Source organism: Acomys minous (assembly GCF_964271855.1).
Source record: "Acomys minous genome assembly, chromosome: 7".
Classification (NCBI taxonomy): domain Eukaryota; kingdom Metazoa; phylum Chordata; class Mammalia; order Rodentia; family Muridae; genus Acomys; species Acomys minous.
In genome coordinates this window covers 11,035,648-11,044,774 of record NC_140488.1, presented here as the reverse complement: position 1 = coordinate 11,044,774, position 9,127 = coordinate 11,035,648, and the positions used below count along the sequence as shown (strand labels likewise).

Here is a 9,127-nt window from a genome sequence, read left to right as displayed (position 1 = left end):
ATTATTTGCATTTCTAAATTCTGCTATCATTCCCACAATTCAGTAGGAAACATACTTTTCCTTATAGAAACACACAAAGATATGTAAATCCATTTGCAAACTAGTAGATATTTTAATCATTTCAAATATAAATTTCTGTCATTGAAATTGCTATGAATACATATACATTTCTGTCATGAGCATAAGTTATTGTAACTTTTTAATAACTACTCAGTGCAGGAATAGCTAAATGTATGATTAAATGCTACAAAGAAACTTCTTGTTTTCCTAAACTTATCAAGTCACTACATAACCATAGCAAAGACCAAGAGTGGCAGTTATTCTACACTCTTAGTATTGCTTAACAATGATCATTTTGTTTTAATGTTAGTCATTATGATTCATTTATAGGAGTATTTTCCTGAAGTATTTATGTAAATTTTGCTAATTATTAATTACTTCAATTATGCGTTCATGCTTTTGTGTGTTGGAGTGTGTGTTTGTGTGAAGTCTCTGGTTCTTTCAACAATAATGTGTCACTTCAAAATGAAGTTGCCTTTCGTTCTTTCATGCTACCTTCTAAACTCTTAAGGCCTCATTCATAGCTGATTCATTTTTAGAAAAGATGGATGAAGAATAATTTCTGAAAATATTAACTATAATCAAAGATAATATTGTGGAAGTTGTTTAATGAGATAGAGTTTAGAATGAATTTCTCCAGGCAGTAGATTCTGAGAATATCTCCAAGCCAAGAGAAAGATACTAGGAAAAGGAAACATTGAAGATACAGGAAAGAAGAGAACTAAGAGACCTGAGAGGCTTTCTGCTGTCTAGAAATAGTCTTTTCTGATTGGTAGTGAGTTCTTAGGGCAATCTCACCATGAAACCAACTATGTCCCACTGACAAAGCATTTTGATGAAACAAGCATGTAAAGAATATACAAAAGAAAACTGTTTCAAGACAACCAGCTTGATTGAAATGATCCCATCGATAATTTTATATCAAATTTTGAATGCTGGAAAAGATGAAAAGTTTTAAGGACTTTTAGCACTATTGTTGTACTTTTTGTAATTCGTTATTTTGCAAAAAAAATTCTCAAAAATGAGCAATTTAAGATATTATTTTGCAAAGCAATTACAAAATTTTCCACTCAATAGCTCTATTTTTCTCTCTTTCGTTACGTGAACTAAATACATAGCCATATGTAGAATAGTAATTATCATATAGCAGATCATGCAGCAACATAATAAGACCTTTAGTGACTAATAGTCAACTGATAGCTGCAAAGCTGTCCACTCACTATACTAACTGGACATATGTTGTTCCAGCCTTTAATAGTTTCATATCAATCAAAGAGCTCATTAGCCTTTTAACTCTTTTTTTCTTTTTTATAAATTCAATTGCCATGTTTGTCATGTAGACTGTGAAGGAAAAATTAGTCTTAAGAATTTACCTTTTCCTTATCTTCTAAACTAGCCATTAGTATATAGTTGTGTTTTTTCTTTCTTTTATTTTTTGTTTCATTAAAAAAAATGGCTCTATCATGCTTAAATCTCACTCAGAAGGTGAAATAAAATAGTCATCTGAAGTAGATTCAGAGAACTAGGTGAGAATGAGGATAGGAAGGGAAACTGGGGTGAAGATCAGGTGTGGAGAAAGGGGCAGAAGGCTGGGAGACAGGATGAAGTTGATAGGAGGCTCAAGGGACTCTATGGTAGTTACGCTGACACTAGCTGGGGAAATGGAGCCTGAAGCTGCCACCTCCTATACCTAGGTGGGACTTCCAAGAGAGAGAAGGGGATGCCAAACCACACACAACTTTCCAACCCAGGTCATAAATGACTAGCCCTACTTGAGTCACATTCCATGAAAGAGAGCCCACCAATGACATTACTAATAATATTCTGTTATTTTTGCAGACAGAAGCCTAGCATAACAGTAATTTGAGTGGCTTCACCCAGAAGCTGATGAAAATAGATGCATAGACCCACAGCCAAACATTAAGTGAATCTCGGGGAATCTTATGGAAAAGGGAGAGGCAGGATTGAAAGAGCCAGAGTGGTCAAGGAAATCTCAAAAAAACCTACAAAATCAACTATACTGTACCTGTAGAGGCTCGCAGAGACTGAACTACCAACCAGAGAGCATCAACAGGAATGTTCTGGACCCCTCTCCCATATGTAACAGATGTACAGCTTGGTCCTTATGTGGGACCACTAACAGCAGGAGTAGGGGATGCCTCTGACTCTGTTTCTTGCCTTTGAATCCCTTTCCTATAACTGGACAACCTTGTCTAACATCAATAGAAGATGGGCCCTGTCCTACTTGATATGACAAGGTGAGCTAATGAAAAGTCTCCCCTTCTCTGAGAGGAAATGGAAAAAGGAAAAGGGAGAGGGAAGGGGAAGTAACATAGAGGGACTGGGAAGAGAGGAAGGAGAGGAACTTCCTACAAAGATGTAAAGCAAATAAAAAGTTAATTAATGAAAAATATTATGACCCCTTTATACTCATGCTATGAAGACCCTAGTGATAACAAGAAAATAAAATGTATATTTATTTTGACTTTCAGGAAAAATGAAGAGGCTTTACATAATTACAGTGTATGCTACAGTTTTAAAATGAAGCTGAATCACAAATCTCCTAGGGGTTATTTAAAAGGTCATTCTAGAATGACCATGTGATTTTTTGTTTTTTTGTTTGTTTGTTTGTTTTGGTATTTTTTGTTTTTTGTTTTTTGTTTTCCAAAAGCACTGTTTTTATTTATACAGAGTCCTAGCCAGGTACACGGCAGGAGGAGTGGGAGACGTTCCATCTTCAATCCAGGGGCCTCTATCATGTTGGTTTGTTGTTACCAAACACACAGGCAAGTGGCATCATGAATTTGGTAAACTGAGGACAACATTCAGTCTCTCTCTGCTAGAGCAACAAGGTGAGCATCAATCTCAGCTTCTGTAAGAATCCTGAATTTAGGATTTTCAACTGTAACTACTCCAACTTCTATTTCTGAAGGTTTGAAATCAATCAACAGAACAGGAGACAGGCATGTAATTGCAGTTTCCACTGTTTGTTCAAATGTCCAATCAAATTTCTTCTTCACTTTTTTTTCAAGGAAGCTGGTTGACTCTGTTTGTTTAACTCCTGCTGCAGTGGTCTTAAAGCCACAGTAGTAGCCTGCAGGGGCACACTTGTACACTTGAGGGCCTTATTCTTCATCTATACCAATTAAAATCATACAACAACCTAGAGGCCTCATTTCAGCATTCTGTGTGTAGACTTGAGAAATATCAGCGATTCTTTACATAGCATGTCCACAGGAATCTCATCGTCGTATTTGTATTTCCAATTAGCTGCCTCATAGCGTGCCCTCTGTACCTGGGATCTGCTGTCAGCTGTCATTCCCGTCATCACACAGCCAATGTTTTCAGTCATCTTGAACAAGTGAGTTACCGTGCTGGAATCCAGTAATTTGCCGGGTACTTTCTTCTGTGTGACAATAACTGCACAGTCCTTTCCTCTGACAGCGACAGATGTGAGTCCACCCTCGTTAATAGCCTTAAAAGCATACTCTACTTGGTAGAGTCGTCCCTCGGGAGAGAAAATAGTAATGTGATGGTCAAACCCTGCTCTGGAACCACGGGACATGACGTTCCCACTATTTCAAACCCAGTCTGCACCCCGTAGCACCCACACGCAGCACACAAGCCCCTCCCGGAAGTTATAGCTCGTGATTTTGTTTTCTTATGTATGACTACACTCCAGAATGACCAGAGGAGCAGTATTGACAGTTATCAGTTGAAATAATTCCAACACACTAAAAATATAAATATCTATATTGAAAGTAGCCATGATATGCCTATGGGGTTATAGAATATTAAGAAATTTGAATACTGAGAGTAAAGAGAAATTTTGAAGTTAGAATGCTTCAGAATGCTAAGAAGAAAATTCTCATTTAAACCAGCTAAAGCAATAGCCCAATTAATTATCTTACTAAATAAAAAATAGCCTAGAAGTAAGTTAGACTCATAACAATGTGGTCAGAAACACAGTTAATGTGATTAAGGAGCTCATTTCTGTCATCTTCTTCCTTCTTTCTCTCCATCTGAATCTGTTTGCTTTAATTATCACATGCTGCCTAAGAGTGGCAATGAAGTCTATAAATTTTGTAATTCACATTCAGATGGAATAAGCAAAGAAGATAAAGCAATCTGAAATAACATTCTGAAAACAGTTGGAGAAAATGATTTCTCATATCAAATTCTATCTTTATCCTACATCAATAAAATAAGACATAACAATAAACAATGTTGCAATATTTTATGTCTTAAACTTTGGCACATAGGTATAATTCTCTTGAATTTATTACTATGTTCTACAAAATTAAATGATGCAACAAAAATCTAGAAAACTACTTCATCCTGCTATTTCCCTCTCAAGTGATCTGATTGGAAAATGTGACAAATGGGTGGGTGTAACTAGACAGGTGGAAGATAATAACTACAAAAGAAAGAGGGAAGAAGGCAAAATAGCAGCAAGAATGTCAAAAAAGTGATTAGGTACATAAATATACATATGTAGGTTAAATGAAAATTTCTCATCTTGTTTGACAATGTGTTCACCAAGAGCCAATGACCACCAAAACAAAACCCCAAGACCTGGCATGACTAACTACTCCTTTTGAATTATTGATAGAGTTGTCCAAGAGACAACTTTTGGTTGCCCTTGGTTGCACTCCAAAGGTGGGAAATAAGTCTTTTTTTCTGAAAACAACATACACCTCAGACTTAGGGCCCAGAAACCCCTGATCTATAACTGATTATCCTGAATACCTCATCACTGAGGACTAGCTTTCACAGTACCAGAAGTTTCCATGAGAGCTTCCAAAGAAGGAAAACAAGCAACAGTCCTACTCAGCTATGATATCTATGAACCACAACTATCATGAGAATGATATGATAACACTTAGGGTGTAGTGTTGGCATGCATACCTTGGTAGTAACCAGTAATTCTCTAACAGTACTTTAGACTATATCATCAAGAGGGAAATCACACCTGATATTAGAAACCTAGCCAACTACCCAGGGCTAGTAAGGCTATAGATCTTGGAAGAGAGCCTATACCCACTATAATACTAGGCTAACACCATCCTTATACTGTAAATATTTGTCATTATGCTCACAGATAAATGTTGTCTTCATTTCTCAAGAAGGAAACTACTCTCTGCAACAAATGAAGACTACTACAGAAATGCACAACCAATCAAAATACCACACTGTTAGCACAGTACAAAATGATACATCTACAAAACAACACTCACAGTCAAGGCTCAGTAAGCATTATGGGAGAGGGAAATAAAGATTATACCATTGAAAAAACATTAAAAAGTTTTGTGTGAGATTGTGTCTTCTAGTAATTTCAGAAGCTAAACCCAATGAAGACTCACCAACATGACTGACTAAACATGAGCTGAATAAGAGCAACAACAATATATAGGACAAAGTGGGTGGAGGAAACACCAGAAGTCAACAACCCTACACAAGAATTACAGCCAACTGAGTAATTCTGAGAGTGGGATAAATAGTCTTCCCCAGAGAAAAGAATGCCAATTGGTCATCCAATACCAAATGGTAAGTCTCGAAAACATATACATGTGAGTAACACTATACAGACTGAGAATATTATATGTAGAAAATTAAATGTACACATACATAAATATATTATACATAATGTATACATATATACATGTGAGAACATTTAATAAAAGAAGAGGCCATGGTATTTAAGGAGGGGCATATTGGAGAGTTTGGGGAGAAGGGTGGGAAGGGAGAATTGATATAAACTGTATTACAATATCAAGAATAAAAATAAAAAAAATTATGGTGTAGGAGAAATGATACAAGAAAAACAACAACAACAAAACAACAACAAAAAGAGAAAAAGGAAATAACAATGACTTAACAGAGGACAAAGCTTAAACTCTGCATTGACATCTATGCAAAAGTCCCTGCAGATGGCTATTTTGGAAGGAAAGAAAACCTGTGCTCATGAATGTATGACTACTCCCCTTCTTTTCTAAATTTTTAATTAACTACTTGTCTTCTTGGCATGTAGTCAGTACATTCCTCACTCTCTTGGTTCCCTCTTGGGACACCCCTAGCCCAACCACATGCCACATATGCAACTAGAACTCAAGGTAGTCCTCTTGCCTACAGATATCCTGCACTCTCTCAGTGTGACCCCAGACCCTATCCCAACCCCCTCCTCTCCTTACTACCAACTCAGGCAGAGATTCCTTGCTATATTAGAGGCCATTCAGGCTATCAGTACTCCAGCCCCCAACATAGGCAGAGGCTCTTTCTCAAAACAAGATCAACTGGCTTCAAGAAGTCCGACCCTTAACTCAGATGGAGAACCCCTACTCAACCATAGACCACAAAGGCCAGAATACCAGAGTGGAAACAACATACACATCCAACAACAAGAAACCCAGAAATCAGCACCTAGACCTAAAACCACCCCAAATGCAGATGTCTAGAGGCCAGAGGAAAAAATACAATCAACAACAGCCTGGGCATATGACACCAACAGATTCCAGCTCTCCCACTATAACAAGCCCTAAATATTCCAACAGAGCTGAAGCAAGTCAGTGGCCTTTTACCGAGATGATATAGATCCTTAAGGAAGAAGTGGATAAGTCCCTTAAAGAAACCTAGAATAAGACAAAAATAGGAGGGAATAAATAAACTCTATAAAGAAAGTCAAGAAAGTCAAGAAAAAGATAAGCAAACAGTTGAAGGAAATGAGTAAATGGGTCTCACATATTGATAATGAGAGACTTCAGTACCCATTCTCACCAAAAGGCAGGTCATTCAGACAAAACTAAAAGAAGAAATATTGAAGCTAACAAACAAATGGGTGGGACTATGAAAGAAATCATACTGAATGAAGCAATGCAGATGGAGAACAGCAAACATTGTATGTTCTCATTTATAAGTGGATATTAGCTGTAGTTAAAGGACATTCATGCTACAATACAAAGACACAGAAACTAAGTAACAAGAAGGATTCAAGGGAGGAATGTCTGAGTAACTTTGGGGAGAGAGAATAGAATAGATATCATGGGTGGACTTAGAGCAGAGGGAGAAATAAAGTCCCCCTACAAAACCCCCAGGGACAGATGGTTTTTAGTACAGAATACCTGAGTTTCAGATCCCTAGCCCTCATGCAAAAAGTTTAGTTAGATATAGGTAAGAGCCAACTAAGCCAAAGTAGTGAAATCCAGGTTTAGTAAAAGGTCCTGTCTCAATAAGTGGTATGCTTGTTATAGCAGTAAACAAATCCCTTTAAGAAAACAGTGGAAGCAGGGGCTGTCTTTGGACACTTCTGCCTGCTTTTGGAATCCCTTTCATCATAGTGGGTTGCTTTGTCTAGCCTTAATATCCCTGGGAGGCCTGCTTATTTCTAAAGGGAACAAAAGAGAAGTGGATCTGGTAGAGACGATAGGTAGTAACGATAACTGGGAGAAGTTGAAAGAAGGCAAGATGCAGTCAAGATGTTTTGTATGAGAAGAAATGAGAGAGAGAGAGAGAGAGAGAGAGAGAGAGAGAGAGAGAGAGAGAGAGAGAGAGAGAGAGAAAGAGAGAGAGAAGGAGAGAGAGAGAGAGCACAAATATAACCCTTATGAGGTCAATTCATGCAGAGGCAACAATATTAGGAATAACAAATTCAGAAAAAGTTTGGAATGTAGTGGTCTAGGGATTTTCATCATTGGTAGACAGCTTCCCTATGCTATATGAAGCCCCGAGCTTATTCACCAGTACCTTGGAAATAAAGAACAAAAATTAAATAATGAAATTTAGATTTAACGTTTTTGAGAGGACAGAAATATGTGAGTGGTAAATGAGAACAAGGCATATTAAATGAGCCAAAGTTTGTTTCTCATGAAATTGAGGCCAGAAAAATATATAAGCATATAGACTAGAATTATATAGTGAGATTACTGCCAGATGAAATACAAAATTTAGTAAGGGGATTTAAGTCTGGTTGCAGTGTAATTGTCTTTAGAGGGTCATATATGTTGGCATACTAGTATATAGCTCATTAATGAGTATTTGTGCTTGAAAGTTGAATCATAATTATTACTTTGGTGAAATAGTGTTTTCTTTTTTAAAAAGAGTTATGAAGTCCGGAACCTACTGATAAGAAAATAATGCCAATTATAAATATATCTTAAATTTTAAGTTAAATTCAAGCTAATTTTAATTAAATAGAATGGTCAATTTTAAACACATCACACATCAAACCTCACACATTAATAGTGGGAGACTTCAACACACCACTCTAACCAAGATATCAAGGACAGCATGAAAAGTTGAAACCTAAGAATAATAGGAATTGAGGAAAGAGAAGATGTCCACCATGGACTAAAGCTGGACCTCAACAACAAGAGAAATAACAAAAAGCCTACCCAGACCTGAAAATTGAACAACTCTCTTTTCTCTCAGTTTTCATCATTTCAGTGTCAGCTATTTGAAGAAATAAAATATACTCATGTATCAGCTCTGTGTTGTTCAATATAACAGTTAAAGGAAAGCAACAACTTTTCAGGGTTTTTCTGAAAATGTTTTTTTAGAGAGTCTTAATATTTTTTCAAATTTTAAATTCTAATTTATTCAAATTACATCCCGATTGTTGTCCCCTCACTTGTATCTTTCCATTCCCTCTCCTTCCCTCTTCTGCCCTATTCTCCTCCTGTAGACCTCTGACAGCAGGGGTTCTCCTCCCCCACCATATGACTACAGCCTATCAGGTCTCATTGGATAGACTGCTTCCCTATCTTTTGTGTGCCACAAGGAATGAGGTGGCATTTCTTTGAGAACTTAAATTGAAGTGAATATGAAAAGACTGGTTGTTTTGCAAGATACTTGAAAATTAAGATGTAGAAAGTCCAAATTAAATTTCCCAAGGCTGAGAACTTTTCTCCCTGATCTGTGTAATATAAAAATACTTCTTTCTACCTGAGGCTATATAGCTCAATGCTTTTATTGTTTGCATTACTGTTTATTTTAATTACTTTTGATATTTTCATATTCTCCTTGTTGGTCATCAAAGAAAAGTTACTTTTCCTGTTGCCAAGTGATATGACAA

The 9,127-nt window shown here is 36.7% G+C and overlaps 1 pseudogene across 1 annotated transcript; it reads right to left on the bottom strand.

Annotated features, from left to right (window-relative positions):
- Positions 1–2,731: 2,731 nt before the first annotated feature.
- LOC311602495 (proteasome subunit alpha type-6-like) lies at positions 2,732–3,697 on the bottom strand (annotated as a pseudogene). Its single transcript has one exon. The product of its transcript is annotated as a proteasome subunit alpha type-6-like (transcript).
- Positions 3,698–9,127: the final 5,430 nt, after the last annotated feature.